This window comes from Rattus norvegicus, chromosome Y, assembly GCF_021556685.1.
Source record: "Rattus norvegicus strain SHRSP/BbbUtx chromosome Y, alternate assembly SHRSP_T2T, whole genome shotgun sequence".
Lineage (NCBI taxonomy): Eukaryota > Metazoa > Chordata > Mammalia > Rodentia > Muridae > Rattus > Rattus norvegicus.
Genome location: NC_141555.1, coordinates 34365109 through 34383533, shown reverse-complemented (window position 1 = coordinate 34383533; position 18425 = coordinate 34365109). Strand labels below are relative to the sequence as shown.

Sequence of the window (18425 nt, the reverse complement as noted above, 5' to 3'; positions counted from 1 at the left end):
TATTAGTTATATATTATGATGTTAGGATATAACAATTTAATGTTACTTTATTAAAATATATATGTATTTTATTAAAAAAATATATATTATGATATGCAACTACCAAAAAGTTAAATCCAAGGGGAGCTCCCACGTTAATTTGAAGTGCAGAGGGCACAATTTTTTTTCAGTTAAGTTTGTTAATATGGTGAATCACTTTAATGGGTTTTCATAGATTGATCCACTCCTGCATCCTCAGGAGAAAGCTTACATGATTGCACTGAATGGCAGTTTGAAATGCTTTTCATTTTGTTTTTGAGCATTTTACCTAGTATTTTTTCCACCATTGTCTGTAAAGAAAATTCGTCTGAAATTCTTTCTTTGTTGAGTCATTTTGTGATTTCGGTGTCAAGGCGACAGTGGTGTCGTGGAATCTGTTTGGTGATTTTCCTTCTGTTTCTGTGTTTTGGAGTAGGTTGAGAATTCTTTGAAAATCTGGTAGAAGTCTGCGCTCAATGAAACTGGCCCTGAGAATTTTTCAGTGGTTAAACTTTCAATTACTGTTTGTGTCTTTTTAGGGGTTGTACAGCTATTTACATAGTTTATCTTACCTTAGTTTACCTGTGGTCAGTGTTATCCATCTACACAAACATCCATTTAATTCAGAGATTCTAATTTTGTAGAAAGCAGGTTTTTGAAGTGAGACCTAAGGATTCTGTGACTTTCATCTTTGTCTATCGATGTGTCTCCCTGTTCATTTCTGATTTTGTTATTTGGATGCTGTCTTACCTCGTATTACATTATCTATTTAAGGGTTTTTCTGTCTGGTTGATTTTCCCAAGGAACTAGCTCTTGTTTTTGTTAATATTAGTATTCTTTTTGTTTCTGGTGGATCACTCTCACCCTGAGTCTGATCATTTCTTTCTATCCCCTCCTTTAATATGTGTTTGCTTCTTTTTATTCTAGAGATTTCATGTGTGCTGGGAAGCTGCTAGTATGGGGTCTCTCCAGTTTCTTTATAAAATTGCTCTGTGCTGCATGTGCACGTTCCTCTTACACTGCTTTCCTTATGTACCTTAAGTTTGGAGACAATATGCCATCATTATCATTGAATTCTAGGAACTTTTTATTTCAAGTCTTCTCTGAACTTGTGGTTCTTCAGTTGCAAGCTATTGAATATCCATGAGTTTATAGACTTTTTGTTATTGTTGAAGTCCAGTTTAAATCCATGGTGATCTGAGAAGATCCAATGGTTAGCACAGTCTTTCTGTGTCTGTTGTGACTTGTTTATTGAGGGTGAACATGATCAGTTCAGGATAATGTTCCATGAGGTACAGAAAAGAAAGTGTGTACTTTTGTGTTCATGTGAAATATTCTGTAGATATGAATGAGGTCAGATTAATTGAAACCCCTGGCAGTTATATATTCTATTTTTATTGTTTTATTTTTAGTTTCTGTCTCAATGGCCTGCCCTTGGTGAGATGGGACATTGATATCCCCCACTATTAATGTGTGAGGTTCGATGTGATATTTGAGCTTCAGCAATATTTCTCTCACCAATGTTGCTACTTTTGTCTTTGGGATATAGACATCCAGAATTGAGATGCCATTTTGGTGGGTTTTTCCTCTAATAAATATGAAGTGTCCTTCCCCTTCTCTTTTGATTACTTTTGTTTGGAAGTCTGATTGCTGGATGTTAGAGTGGCTACACCATCTTGTTTCTTGTTTTATTTCTTGGAAAATATGTTCCAACACCTTAGTCTAAGGTTATGTCTATCTCAATTGCTGGAGTGTGCTTCTTGAATGCAACAGAATGACAGATCCTGTTTTTACATCCATTATTTTAACCTCTGTCCTTTTGTTGTTGAATAGAGGCCACTAATGCTTAACGGTATTAATGACCAGTGATATTAACTTCATGCTATTTTGATGTTGTGGGTGCAGGGTTTTCTTGCTTGCATGTATTTTGGTTTTTTGTTTTTTTTGGGTGGGATGTTTGAGTGTGTATGTTAGTATAAAATCTGTTCTGTAGGGTGAATGATTTTTTTTTGTTTGCATGTTGTTTTTGTTTTTTTCGGGGGGGGGGTTGTTAGAGCATGCAGGCGAGTACTTCCGTAGGTTATGCTGTGTAATTTTTAATTTCTAGTCGGAGGTTGGGATGGTTCAAATTCTGAAAATCCATCACTATAATCCACTATAAGTGAAACTGAAGGAAAAATTACATGATAATCTCATTAGATGCAGAAAAAGCAATTCCAGCCCCACTTCATGATAAAAGACGGTGAGTGATAAGGGAGACAAGTCCTATGGAGAAACATAGTAAAAGCAAGGGAGAGGAAACCTGTAATGACCGTCAAGCTAAATATAAAGAAACTTAAAACAATTCATTAAAGTGAAGGACAAGGTAAGGCTGCCCACTCTCCCTATTCAGTATAGTATTTGAAATTCTATCCAGGGTAAAAGCATGGTTCAAATTTGGTTCTGACATGGAGTATTGCCAAGTGCTGTGAAGGAGGAATGGCACAACATTTTAAAAATCCTGGGGTATGGCCCACTCTTTAGAACAGCCTCATTGCTCTTTGGTGAGTCATAGCCCCAAGGACCAACTGTACTGAGAACTTCATGCAGCGTTTCGCTCGGTTGTTCCCCTCATATCTCTCTAATTCTAAGAAGTACATAAAAATCCTCCTGGAGCTTACCACCACTCAGGGAGCAACATCATTGGCATTTGCAATAATAGTGGTCGAGGTCTTTTAGGAATTTCCTCTGTGGAAGACCAGTGCTTCCACCATCACCAAAGGAAATGTAGAATAATTAGTGACGACCAGCACCCTTAAAAAGCATTTGGAAAAATAAAATTGTTTGTTAAGCTGGCTAACATGTTTTAACTACTGCCTCTGATGTAAAAAAAAAATTAGGGAACAATTTGAAGTTCGAAAAGACAGGGACTTTTTAAGGCCAGGGATCAAGAACAATGGTGGCACAGGCTAATGGTGTGACTGTCACACATGCTGGACTGTTGAGGACTGATTTCTGTCCCAGTTGTACCCTCAGCTCTCTGATAGGATTTAATAAGGATTGACAATCACAGGTGTGCATTCTGATCATTTAAAGTAGATATGACATTTTTATACACATATTTAGATTTGTGCTTTTTAAAAGATTCTTATTAGAGTACTTTTAAAGATAAATGATACAATATCAACCATTTCTCTGTAAATTCAAAATGCTGCCTACAGTGAAGGGAAACCGAATGAGAAAACTACTTTGCTTACTCTTTGTTACTCTATAACAAATTGCTTACTTATGAGCCTTGTTGGCCTTGGGAGTAATTTGTTTATTTTACGTGTACTATGTAATATTTCTTCTCATACACTATCACTCTTTTCAGCATCAAGCATGAGAAGAAACTAGAACATTATCACATTTGCAGTTTTACTTGGCTTGAAAGATTTCACTAGGATATCAAAGCTATTTGCTGTGGTTTGCCCTGAAGTTATCTGTATTTTGATGCTAATTCCACTGCCCCAAGGACAGCTGCCTACTCATGTACTCAGAACTCAGGTGACTTCACCAAAATCACCTCCCTATTGAATTTGTAAAGTACAGGTGTGGGGCAGGTACATGATAGAAGGATGCTTTGGGAGTAATTTGTTTTCTTTACTTGTACTATGTAAAGAACTTTTCTTTACCATGTAAAGAAGGAGGTCATTGGAGGAGAAGGAAGAATGGGTGAGAGAGATGTTTGAAGAAAGAGGAGGAGACTGGAGGAAAAAGGGGAGATAGGAAGAGGAGAGGGTGAGAAGTCATGGCAGGTGAGGTTACAATTATGGTCTGTGTATTTACAGGTTATTATTAATGTTCCTAAGGGATGGATGGTAAAGGGCTTTGTATATTTAAGTGCGCAATTATATCTTAGCAATTGGGTCAAAATTTTTGTGATGTGTGTTTTCTATGTGAGGGATTGAGTATAGGAAATTGTGTGGCAGCAAGGGACACTGGGCTGACAGGGAATAGGGATGTGTTTTCACCAAGATATCTACCTATTATATTAGGACACTATGGTGCTAGTGATAGCATGGTAAAAGACAAGTTTTCTTTTTTTTTTACAACAACAGATGGCAAAACAAGGTGATGGGCAAGAATCCACTAGTAATCAAAAAGTTGAGAGAACCTTTTTATTTTCTAAGTAAGAGGACACCTGTGCCATATTAATTCTTGATAACTTAAGAGCAGAATATAAAACAAAAATGGGGAAGAAGCAAGGGCTGACAGGCTGTTGGTCCCCTGCTGTGTGATAAGTAATGGCAGTTCAGAGAGTTAAGAGATTAAAGCTGCTTTTTAATGAGAGTTGTTTAGTAAGTCTTTCAGGATACACATTTTCTTTTTAACATAGGCTCCACAGGGGAATTTTGTGTGGAAATCCTAGTTACACAAGATACTTCTTCTATTAAGGTATTATTAACAAGTGATTAAGTTTTATTTAAGAAAGAAGAGAGTATTTCAACACCCCACTCTCATCAATGGACAGATCATGGAAACAGAAATTAAACAGAGATGTAGACAGACCAAGAGAAGTCATGAGCCAAATGGACTTAACGGATATTTATAGAACATTCTATCCTAAAGCAAAAGGATATACTTTCTTCTCAGCTCCTCATGGTACTTTCTCCAAAATTGACCATATAATTGGTCAAAAAACGGGCCTCAACAGGTACAGAAAGATAGAAATAATCCCATGCGTGCTATCGGACCACCACGGCCTAAAGCTGGTCTTCAATAACAATAAGGGAAGAATGCCCACATATACGTGGAAATTGAACAATGCTCTACTCAATGATAACCTGGTCAAGGAAGAAATAAAGAAAGAAATTAAAAACTTTTTAGAATTTAATGAAAATGAAGGTACAACATACCCAAACTTATGGGACACAATGAAAGCTGTGCTAAGAGGAAAACTCATAGCGCTGAGTGCCTGCAGAAAGAAACAGGAAAGAGCATATGTCAGCAGCTTGACAGCACACCTAAAAGCTCTAGAACAAAAAGAAGCAAATACACCCAGGAGGAGTAGAAGGCAGGAAATAATCAAACTCAGAGCTGAAATCAACCAAGTAGAAACAAAAAGGACCATAGAAAGAATCAACAGAACCAAAAGTTGGTTCTTTGAGAAAATCAACAAGATAGACAAACCCTTAGCCAGACTAACGAGAGGACACAGAGAGTGCGTCCAAATTAACAAAATCAGAAATGAAAAGGGAGACATAACTACAGATTCAGAGGAAATTCAAAAAATCATCAGATCTTACTATAAAAACCTATATTCAACAAAACTTGAAAATCTTCAGGAAATGGACAATTTCCTAGACAGATACCAGGTATCGAAGTTAAATCAGGAACAGAAAAACCAGTTAAACAACCCCATAACTCCTAAGGAAATAGAAGCAGTCATTAAAGGTCTCCCAACCAAAAAGAGCCCAGGTCCAGACGGGTTTAGTGCAGAATTCTATCAAACCTTCATAGAAGACCTTATACCAACATTATCCAAACTATTCCACAAAATTGAAACAGACGGAGCCCTACCGAATTCCTTCTATGAAGCCACAATTACTCTTATACCTAAACCACACAAAGACCCAACAAAGAAAGAGAACTTCAGACCAATTTCCCTTATGAATATCGACGCAAAAATACTCAATAAAATTCTGGCAAACAGAATTCAAGAGCACATCAAAACAATCATCCACCATGATCAAGTAGGCTTCATCCCAGGCATGCAGGGATGGTTTAATATAAGGAAAACCATCAACGTGATCCATCATATAAACAAACTGAAAGAACAGAACCACATGATCATTTCATTAGATGCTGAGAAAGCATTTGACAAAATTCAACACCCCTTCATGATAAAAGTCCTGGAAAGAATAGGTATTCAAGGCCCATACCTAAACATAGTAAAAGCCATATACAGCAAACCAGTTGCTAACATTAAACTAAATGGAGAGAAACTTGAAGCAATCCCACTAAAATCAGGGACTAGACAAGGCTGCCCACTCTCTCCCTACTTATTCAATATAGTTCTTGAAGTTCTAGCCAGAGCAATCAGACAACAAAAGGAGATCAAGGGGATACAGATCGGAAAAGAAGAGGTCAAAATATCACTATTTGCAGACGACATGATAGTATATTTAAGTGATCCCAAAAGTTCCACCATAGAACTACTAAAGCTGATAAACAACTTCAGCAAAGTGGCTGGGTATAAAATTAACTCAAATAAATCAGTTGCCTTCATCTATACAAAAGAGAAACAAGTCGAGAAAGAAATTAGGGAAACGACACCCTTCATAATAGACCCAAATAATATAAAGTACCTCGCTGTGACTTTAACCAAGCAAGTAAAAGATCTGTACAATAAGAACTTCAAGACACTGAGGAAAGAAATTGAAGAAGACCTCAGAAGATGGAAAGATCTCCCATGCTCATGGATTGGCAGGATTAATATAGTAAAAATGGCCATTTTACCAAAAGCAATCTACAGATTCAATGCAATCCCCATAAAAATACCAAACCAATTCTTCAAAGAGTTAGACAGAACAATTTGCAAATTCATCTGGAATAACAAAAAACCCAGGATAGCTAAAACTATCCTCAACAATAAGAGGACTTCAGGGGGAATCACTATCCCTGAACTCAAGCAGTATTACAGAGCAATAGTGATAAAAACTGCATGGTATTGGTACAGAGACAGACAGATAGACCAATGGAATAGAATTGAAGACCCAGAAATGAACCCACACACCTATGGTCACTTGATTTTTGACAAAGGAGCCAAAACCATCCAATGGAAAAAAGATAGCATTTTCAGCAAATGGTGCTGGTTCAACTGGAGGGCAACATGTAGAACAATGCAGATCGATCCATGCTTATCACCCTGTACAAAGCTTAAGTCCAAGTGGATCAAGGACCTCCACATCAAACCAGACACACTCAAACTAATAGAAGAAAAACTAGGGAAGCATCTGGAACACATGGGCACTGGAAAAAATTTCCTGAACAAAACACCAATGGCTTATGCTCTAAGATCAAGAATCGACAAATGGGATCTCATAAAACTGCAAAGCTTCTGTAAGGCAAAGGACACTGTGGTTAGGACAAAACGGCAACCAACAGATTGGGAAAAGATCTTTACCAATCCTATAACAGATAGAGGCCTTATATCCAAAATATACAAAGAACTCAAGAAGTTAGACCGCAGGGAAACAAATAACCCTATTAAAAAATGGGGTTCAGAGCTAAACAAAGAATTCACAGCTGAGGAATGCCGAATGGCTGAGAAACACCTAAAGAAATGTTCAACATCTTTAGTCATAAGGGAAATGCAAATCAAAACAACCCTGAGATTTCACCTCACACCAGTGAAAATGGCTAAGATCAAAAACTCAGGTGACAACAGATGCTGGCGAGGATGTGGAGAAAGAGGAACACTCCTCCATTGTTGGTGGGATTGCAGACTGGTAAAACCATTCTGGAAATCAGTCTGGAGGTTCCTCAGAAAATTGGACATTGAACTGCCTGAGGATCCAGCCATACCCCTCTTGGGCATATACCCAAAAGATGCCTCAACATATAAAAGAGACACGTGCTCCACTATGTTCATCGCAGCCTTATTTATAATAGCCAGAAACTGGAAAGAACCCAGATGCCCTTCAACAGAGGAATGGATACAGAAAATGTGGTACATCTACACAATGGAATATTACTCAGCTATCAAAAACAACGAGTTTATGAAATTCGTAGGCAAATGGTTGGAACTGGAAAATATCATCCTGAGTGAGCTAACCCACTCACAGAAAGACATACATGGTATGCACTCATTGATAAGTGGCTATTAGCCCAAATGCTTGAATTACCCTAGATCCCTAGAACAAAGGAAACTCAAGACGGATGATCAAAATGTGAATGCTTCACTCCTTCTTTAAATGAGGAAAAAGAATACCCTTGGCAGGGAAGGGAGAGGCAAAGATTAAAACAGAGACTGAAGGAACACCCATTCAGAGCGTGCCCCACAGGTGGCCCATACATATACAGCCACCCAATTAGACAAGATGGATGAAGCAAAGAAGTGCAGACCAACAGGAGCCGGATGTAGATCGCTCCTGAGAGACACAGCCAGAATACAGCAAATACAGAGGCGAATGCCAGCAGCAAACCACTGAACTGAGACTAGGTCCCCCGTTGAAGGAATCAGAGAAAGAACTGGAAGAGCTTGAAGGTGCTCGAGACCCCAAAAGTACAACAATGTCAAGCAACCAGAGCTCCCAGGGACTAAGCCACTACCTAAAGACTATACATGGACTGACCCTGGACTCTGTCCCCATAGGTAGCAATGAATATCCTAGTAAGAGCACCAGTGGAAGGGGAAGCCCTGGGTCCTGCTAAGACTGAACCCCCAGTGAACTAGACTATGCGGGGAGGGTGGCAATTGGGGGAGGTTTGGGAGGGGAACACCCATAAGGAAGGGGAGGGGGGAGGGTGATGTTTGTCCGGAAACCGGGAAAGGGAATAACACTTGAAATGTATATAAGAAATACTCAAGTTAATAAAAAAAAAAAAAAGAAAGAAGAGAGTAGAGAGATTACCTGAATCAGGTGGGGATTTTCATCTACTGCTCAGAACTTAGGGAAAAATTAGGCACTACCAAGTAGAGAGTTTTGATGAAATGTCTGTAACAACAGGGAAAGTGAATGCAGACATATATTGTAGAAGTTATTAATGATAAAGAAAAATCTGTGGCTTCAGGTAGAGAGCTTAACAGACTGAGATATTTTGGGCAAAAGTCCTGGTTTGAAGTTTTCTTATTGATATTAGAATTGATAGACGGTATTCGATTAGTTTTATGAATTATCCCACTATATGGCTCGTTGATGACGCTTAGCGATGATTTGTGGTTACTTTTGATATTTACGACAATAGCAAGTTCAAATTCTCTTAACGTGGGCTCCATGGTAACTTTGGGTTTATTTCCTGATATCACCAAGTACTGAGTTATATCAGGCTCATTTTATACATAAATTCCTTTTTTAAAAAATTGTTTAATCTTCAGGATGGGTGTGACTTTGAGTTTTATGCTTATATTATTACTCTGGGAGAGAGTGCAAGATACAAGCTTCTCTGGTTTCAGATTAAGAAACAGAGTATTTTGGAAGAAAGATTTTGTCCTTGTGTTTTTAAAAATTGTGATTAGGATTCTGGAAACCTCACAGAGTCATACTGATCAGGTTTGATATCAGTAGACGGCTATCAAATATATATTCGGGAGAATCAAACAAAAGATATATCGATTCTTAACCTTTTTCCTGAGAGTTGTATTTTGTAGAGTGTACCTACTTGGAATCCTGGTTTCAGTGAATTTCAGCTGGGTCCAGTCAGGACATATCGGCTATCGCATTTGTTTCATTTTTCCTAACCCCTACACCTAAGGATATCTCAACGCCCATGTACAACTTGAAGAAGTTATGGTGGATCCATTGTCTCAATTACCTGGAATTTGTGGGGTGGGGCTGGAAGTGGTTATTCTAAAGATGTTTTTATAAAGATTTGAAAATTGGTTGAAATTTAGCAGGGAGGAATAAGCTAGATTTAGTTATACAGTCATAATCGTATTTGGTAACTAAGCTTAATCTTATCTTTGTTTGGGTATAGAAATAATTGGAAAAAAATTTAAAATTACAAGAGCCAGTTCTATTATTTTTGTCATTACACACTTCTGAGTTGATTAAACCTGTGAGTCAAGATTGAAATATTAAAGTCATGCATCTGACTTTGTAAGAGTACTATCAAGAAAAAATTAAGATATAAAGACAACAGTCCAGATTGTCTTAGATAGATAGATGCTTTTCAAAAATGTAAGAAATCCACAAAATTTGAGATTTAAAGTTATTACGTATCTTTTGTTGAGTCATATCTTCTCCTAACTGTTCCCCTTTGGCAAATTTAATGAAGAATTTGAACATCTCTACCTCCAAATGAGGCAATACTTTGTGGTTAGGCAGTCACTGGAAAAAATGCCTGTTTCATATGCAGATTAATACTATCCAGAAAAGGACAAATTATGCAGAGGATTTGAGGGTTAAACCCTGCCAATACAGGGTAATCAGCCCTTCCAAGTCTGCCTTTCAATAGGCTGTCAGTTGATCTTGTGTCAGGAGGCTGAAGACTTAAGCTCACATGTTGCTAACAGGGGATTGTGCTATTGGAGATTTGTCTCTACAACCTCTCAGTTCTAGAAGCCCTCTAAGACATCCTATGTGTATAGATATTTTGTCACTCTCAGATTTCTGACGGAGTAGGAGACGGATTATAGCCTCATTGCTTATCAGGCTGTATAACTCTGAATATACATATTTTACTGGATAGTTATCAGATAGTATACAAGCTAGCCAAGACATAATATAGATTTTAAGCCTTTCTGAAGCTGGAATGAAGAACTAAATGCTCTTTCTAACTGATATAGTGACAGACTGGGTTTTGAGTATATCAAATGCTTTATAAATTGTAGAATAGTAATAATCTTACTCAATTGATATATATAAATGAAATGTCTGTTTAACTGGACAAAAAGGGGGAAACGTTGTTTACACTAAAGTTATCTGTATTTTGATGCTAATCCACTGCTCCAAGGACAGCTGCCTTGTCCTGTACTCAGAACTCAGGTGAATTCTACAGAACAGCTTTCACATTAAATTTGTGAAGTACAGGTGAGGGGCAGGTACAGGATAGAAGCAGGCCTATCATTGGAAGAGAAGGAAGTATGGGCAGGAATGAAGTTTGAAGGAGGTAGAAGAGACTAGAGGAAAAAGGAGAGACAGGAATAGGAGAGGGTGAGAAGCCATGGCAGGTGAATTTAAGATACTGCTCTGTGTATTTACTGGTTGTTATTATTGTCCCTAAGGTATGGATCGTACCAGGCTTTGTATGCTTATGTGGGCTACTATATCTTATCAATTGGGTCAAAGATTATTGTGTTGTGTGTTCTTTCATGTGAGGTTTTGAGTGTAAAAACATGTGTGGCAATAAGAGACACTGGGCAGCTGAGGAGTGGTGATGTATTCAACCAAGATATCTAGCAGAGACTTGGGAAACTACAGTGCCAGAGATAGCGGGATATAAGACAACTTTTTTATTTTTATATTTTTGCAACAACACATTCACTTCTGTATTTGACAAACTCTTTTTGTGTCACTTAGGGAAGATCTATATCTGGTTCCTGACAGAATGTGCTTCTTAGGTTCATCAATCTTATCTAGTTATCTAGTTTTGGTGGCTGATTATATATATATATATCGGTGGTTCCTACAACTATGAGATTACGTGCAATTTTAACATGGATTCTGAGCAGGTATGTCAAGAAGGTAGAATCCACAAACGGCAATGCCAAATAGACTCGCTCCTATTCTTATGACCCTAATGAAGTTGAGGTTTCATTGGACCTCTAGTTCTTCCCTCCCTGCCAATCCTCCTGTATCTTATCTTTGGCGTGAAGAAAGAATCATTTTATAACATCCAAAACCCTGAAATCTCACCCTTGGAACACGACAAGGTTGATATTACAGAGATCATATCTAATGGGACTACATAGTCCACACTGTCCTTTGATTTACTCAGGCAGTTATTTCTTTGCACAAAATAAAAATTTGGGAGTTTATCATTTTAAGTAGGTACACAATATTTACACTGTTAAATTCACTTCATAGCTTAGCCACGTTTGTTGCCAAAATCATTGCCAAAAAACTGGAATTTGAAAACAGAATACTTGAGTACACATTCAGGAATATCTATAAAGACCCCTTTCAAGGAATGAACAATTAGAAAATGAAATACAATATTCACTCAATTAAACATCTGTAAAGAAAAAATGGCCTGTGGGAAACAGGGAAAAAATAGGAAATTGATCTGTTTGTCAGAGGAATGGAACTGGGAATAGAATTATTATCCAAAAGAATCTCCTACATCCCATGTTCCTAGATCTTTTCTACTCAATACAAGCCCCTAACTGAGTTTCTCCATGTAGAGCCTGTAACCACTGATGAAGCAAAGTGAAGTTTCCAGCTGTAGAGAGATGTAGTACATAAATGTTACCAATGTGTCACAGTAGACATTCCTGGAAAATGCAAACTCGAATCTGGTCAATGTAAGGAAAGCTATTTAGGAGGTAGGCCATGGCAGTTCTCACTGACATCATCATTTGACCCTCCCTGAAAAATTTCTTGTACCCAGGAGAGCCCTAATTTTGTGATGTCACAAAAAACTGCATCACATATATTCCTGCAGTACCTCTAGGGATTACTAAGTGGCCTCTATTTCAGTGCAAACAGCCATTTGGAAAAGAGAACAAAGAGGATGTATATAACAAAAATGAGTAGAAGAAAGTTGGCTTTCTGTTTTAGTTTGAAAAAAATGAAAAAAATATGTGGTACATGGGAAAGTGCAGTGAGTGCTGTGTAGGGTTTGTGAGGGTTCACTGAACACATGAGCCTTCCACATATGGGATTCAGGAAGTGGGAGCCTCTTAGTAGCAACTGGATTTCCTTGCTCGTTATGGTTCCTGAAAGTCAGAGGTTTTTTTTTTTTATCATTAATTTCATTATTCCAAAAGTCAGGTGTTGGGATGGGTACAGCTTTTTTTTTTTTTTTTTTTTTTTTTTTTTTTTTTTTTTTTGAGAGCACATGGCTTCTATTTTTTCTTCCAGAAGGAAAACGTCCTGAGGAGGAAGGGAAAGACAAGTATTGTATCCTCAGCTCAGAGTAAACTCCTTCGTGTACATGATTTCTACACTGTAGTTTGTGTCTGACACTGATATCTGGGAGGGAGAAATGCTTCTAGTTCAGACTTAATCATATCAGTCTTTCCACTAGTGTTATGCTGACTACCATTCCCTAACAGTGTCCCTCTAGATTTCTGAATCAATATGTCTGATTACCTTGCAGTTTTATTTACTTTTATCTCTTTCATAATTTTTTTTTAATTTAAGCTAATTTTAATATTTTTTGGATATTTCTATATCTACATTTAAATGTTATTTCCTTTCCCAGTTACCTCTCCATAAGAGACCTAAATGTTTCCATTCCTTGACATTTAAACCACCCTTACTCTCCCTTGACATATCCTTGAACTGGGAGTCAAACCTAGGGAGGACCTTCCTTTGGTGTCCACCAATGCCATCCTCTGCTACATATGCAGTTGGAGCAATAGGCCTGTCCATGTACAGTCTTTGATTATCTGTATAGTACCAGAAAGTTCTTGTTCATTGTTCTGATGGGGTTGATAGCCTCTTCAGCTCTTGTAATCCTTTCTGAAAATTTATCAACAAGAGGTCCGTTTACAATTCTCTGGTTTGCCACTAGCATTCACTTCGGTAACTGACATGCTCTAGTTGTGTCTCTCAGGGAAGATCTATAAACTGTTACTGGCAGCATGCACTTCTTAGCTTTATTAATCTGAATCGTATCTAGTTTTGGTGTCTGATCTATTTATTTATCTATCCATCTATCTATCTATCTATCTATCTATCTATCTATCTATCTATCTATCTATCTATGCATATATTTATCTATCTATCTCTGCCTCTGTCTCTAGCTCTATCTCTTTTCTATCTCTATATATCTATATCTATTTATCTATATCTATTTTTATATATATGTACATATATTTGATGGCTTATACATCTATGAAATTAGTTGAAATTTTAACATGGATTCTGAGGTCCTAGGTCAAGAATGGAGAATCCACAAATGCCAATACCAAATATACTCCCTCCTGTTCTTATGCGCCTATCGAAGTTGAACTTTTACTGGGCCTCAAGGCATTCCTCTCCCTTCCCATCATCCTGTATCTTTTGTATGGCCTGAATAAAGAATCATGGTAAAATATCTAAAAGCCTGAAGTCTCAGCCTTGGAACACAGGAAGGTAGATTTTCCAGAAATGATACCTAATGGGACTACAGAACCGCATGCTATAGTCCATGCTGTCCTTTGATTTACTGATGTCTGGTAATTTTTGCATAAAATAAAAATTTGGGAGTTTATCACTTGAAGTAGGAACACAATATTTACACTATTACATTCACTCTTTAGCTTGAGCAGCTTTGTTGCGAAAATCATTGCAAAAAACTAGAATTGCAAAACAGAATTTTTGAGTACATATTCAGGAATATCTATAATGTGCCCTATCAAGGAATGAACAATTAGAAAATGAAATACAAAATCCACTCAATTAAATATCTGTAGGGAAACAATGGCCTTTGGGAAACAGATAGAACTTAGGAAATTGAACTGTTTGTCACAGGAATGGAACTGGGAATAAAATTATAATCCAGAAGATTGTCCTACATCCCATGTTCCTAGATCTTTTCTACACATGCAAAACCCGTAATAACTTTCTCCATTCAGAGCATGTAACCACTAATAAAGCAAAGAGAACTGTCTAGCTTTAGAGTGATGTTCTACATAAATGTGTCCACTGTGTCAAAGGAGACACACCTGGAAAGGTCACCTTAGAATCTGGTCAATATAAAGAAAGCTCTTTAGCAGGTAGGCCATGGCAGTTCTCAGTGACATCATCATTAGGCTGGCCCTGAAAAATCTCTTGTATACTGGAGATCCCTAGCTTCTCCTGTGATGTCACAGTGTTTTCCAGACTGCAACTGCCTCTCAGACATTCATTCAGTACCTCTAGGGTTTATTAATTGGCCTTTATTTCAGTGTAAACAGCTATTTGTGAGGAAGATCAAAGAAGATGTAGATATCAGAGATGGGGAGAAGGAAGTTGGCCTAGGAAGTTTTAGTTCAAAAAACGAAGAAATATGTGGTACATGGGAAAGCACAAGGAGTGCTGTGTAGGGGTTGTGAGGGTTCACTGAACACATAGCCTTGATCTGAGCCTTCCCAATATGGGATTCAGGAGTTGGGAGCCTCTAGGTAGCATCTGGATTTCATTGCTTGTTATGGTTCCTGGAAGTCAGAGGTTGTTTATCATTAATTTCTTTATTCCAAAAGTCAGGTATTCGGAAGTTTACAGTTGTTTTTCTGAGAGCTAATGGCTTTCATTCTTTTTCCCCAGGAAAAATAGTCCTGAGGAAGGAGGGACAACAAGTATTGTATCGTCATGTCATCTCAAGGTAAACTCCTCCTTGATTTGGATTCCTATAGTGCACTTTGTTTCTGACACAGATATCTGGGACAGAGATGTGCATCTAGTTCAGACATCATCATCTCAGTCTTTCCACTAGTATTTCTCTGATTACCATTCCATGACAGTTACCCTTTAGATTTCTGTATCAATATGTGTGATTCATTGACAGTTTTCTTTTCTTTTAACTCTATCATTTCTTTAGGAATTTTTATTGCGTTTCTAATTGGATACTTCTATATTTACATTTCAAATGTAATTTCCTTTCTCAGTTTCCTGTCCATAAGAGCCCTAACCTGTCCCCCTCCCCTTTTTCAATAACCCCCCTTACTGCCTCTTGACAGTCCATTGAACTGGGAATCAAATCTAGGGAGGACCAAGGGCCTCTTTTTTCATTGGTGTCACGAAGGCCATCTTCTGCTACATTTGCAGTTGGAGACATTGGTCTGCCCATGAGCAGTCTTTGAATATTGATTTAGTACCAGAAAGGTTTCGTGTATTGGCATTGTCCTTGTGGGGATTAAAGCCCCATTCAGATCTTGTAATCCTTTCTCAACATTTACCAACAAGAAGTCCATTTTCAGTTCATGGGTTTGCCACTATCATTTACCTCTGTATTTCACATACTTTAGCAGTGTCTCTCAGGAAATGTCTATATATGATTCCTGGCCGATTGCAGTTCTTAGGCTCATCGATTTTATATCATTTGGTGCCAGATGTGTGTGTGTATATATATATATATATATATATATATATATATATATATATATATATATATATATATATATATATATATACACATACACTTTTGGTGGCTCCTACAGCTAGGTGGTTCGTTGGAATATTAACATAGAATCTGCCAAACTAGGTCAAGAATGTAGAATTCAGAAATGACAATGTCAAATAGACTCCCTCCTGTATTATGAACATATTGAGTTTGAGGTTTGACTGATAAACATGTCATTCTTCTCCCTGCCTATCCTCCTGTATCTAAGGTTGCTACTTAAGGACGAATAATGATAAAACATCCAAAACCCTTAATTCTGGCCATGGGAACACAGGAAGATAGGTAGTGCAGGTTTGATATCGAATGGGACTAGAGAACCGAATTCTGTAGTCCATGTTGCCCTTTGCTTTTCTGATGCCTGGTAATTTTTACATAAAAGAAGCTTTTAGGAGTTTATTAATTGAAGTGAGTACACAGTACTCACACTGTTATGCTCACTCTATAGCTGGGCACACTTTGTTGCCAAAATCACTTTGTTGCAGATAATGGAATAGGAAGAAAGAATTTTTCAGTACACATTCAGGAATATTTATGAAGTCCCCTGTCAAGGAAAGTACAATAAGAAAGTGATATACAATATTCATTTAATTAAAGGTCTGTAGGGAAAATACTGGCCTTTGTGATACATAGATAACCAAGAAAATTGAACTCTATATCTCAGGAATGAACCTGAGAATAAAAATATTATCTAGAAGAATCTTCTACACTAGATGTTCCAAAATCTTTTCTACCCATGCCAAGCCACTGACTACCTTTCTCCATCCCAAGTTTGTAACTGCTAATAAAGCAAAGAGAAGTCTCTAGCTTTAGAGAGATGGAGTACATAATGGTTTCTACTGTGTCACATGAGACATACGTGGAATGGGCACCCTTGAATCTGGTCAATGTAAGGAAAGATGTTTTACAGGTAAGCCATGGCACATCACAATGACATAATCAGTAGGCCCTCCCTGAAACATCTATTGAAACCTGGAGAGGACTAGCTTCTTCTGTGATGTCACAAGTGTTGTCGTGACTGCAACTCCCTTCAGATATCCCCTCAGTACCTCTAGTGTTTACTAATTTAACTCTAATCGAGAGTAAACAGTCATTGTGGAGTGAGAAGGAAGAGGATGATGAGATCAGAGATGGGAAGAAGGAAGGTGGTCTTCTGTCTTGTTATAAAAAAAGGATGAAATACATGGTACTTCGGAAAGCTCAGTGTGTCCTTGTAGGAGTTGAGTAGAATCACTGAAGAGATAGACTTGTTCTGAGCCTTCTGCATATGGGAATCTAGAGCTGCGAGCCTCTCAGCTGGACTTCGCAGTTCTTATGGCTCCTGGAAGTCAGAGTTTTTATATCATTCATTTCTTTATTCCAAATGCCAAGAATTTTGAAGGTAACAGATGTTTTACTGAGAGCTCATTGCATTTATTCTTTTTGTCAATTATAAAAAGGTCCTAAGTAAGAAATAAAAGGCAAGTATTGTGTCCTCTGCTCAGAGTAAACTTCTCCATGCTTTGGATACCAATAGTGCAGTTTCTCTCTTACACTAATACCTTGGAGAGAGAAGCGCTTCTAGTAGAGACTTCATGATCTCAGACTTTCCACTAGTATTTCCACTGACTAACACTTTAGATTTCTGAGTCAATTGGTGAGATATACTTGCCGGATTCCTTTCTTTCATTTCTTCCATTTTTTCTTTATTTTTTTAGAAAAACTCTCAAAACTCATCCTGGCTGACAATGTAGATTAGACGCATCAGATGAAATGAATTGAAAAACTCTCCTGGGAATGAAAGTGGTAAGGAAATCACATTGATGTATCCTAAATGCAGTGCTAAGAGCAATATTCAGACTAGTCTGTGGAGATGCTGCTGTCATCAGAGACCACAGACAATTAGTGGAGAATGATTCAGCATTAAACTGGGAATGGAAGATGATGGTTGATATTGTTCTAGTAGATCTCACTACATTAAAAAGTGTTTCTTCCAGATAACTGAATGATTATTGTAAAGCAAATCCCGGAATGAACTTATGAGACCCACCATCAGCCTGTCAAATAATGTGCGAAAGAAGAAATCTGTGTCTCTCCAGGGACAAATTGTTGCTTTCAAACCAACAGTAAAGTGTCCATTCTATGAATGATACATTGATATATACACATTATAGAAGGATGGATACAGAGTTTCTTCAGGTCCATGAATGAGGTATTCAGCAGTTGACCTGGATCAGAAATGAAGGTAATTTTTGCCAACTCTTCAGACTTGAGCTCCTTCACTAGGATCCCCATGATTGAAGAAAAGAACAAACTTCAGACAACTTGTCTCAGATTTTTATGTAGTTAAGATTTCCTGGTCTTGGTCCTAGGAAGGAAGGATATCTTGCTTTCCAATTCTTGTTTATCCTATAATCCTCTCTGCTGCATTCATGCAAATAGATTACTGTGCATTTCTTTAATAGGTTACAATTGCTATTTTAATTATGTTGCCAAGA

General features: G+C 37.6%; 1 long non-coding RNA gene across 2 annotated transcripts in view; it reads left to right on the top strand.

The window, feature by feature from the left end:
• LOC134484611 (uncharacterized) overlaps positions 1-18070 on the top strand; it is a 41672-nt gene extending 23602 nt beyond the window's left edge. For both annotated transcript variants that reach the window (NR_190880.1, NR_190879.1), the window contains 3 exon segments: positions 15096-15153; positions 17646-17733; positions 17925-18070. This is a non-coding gene — a long non-coding RNA (uncharacterized LOC134484611).
• Positions 18071-18425: the final 355 nt, after the last annotated feature.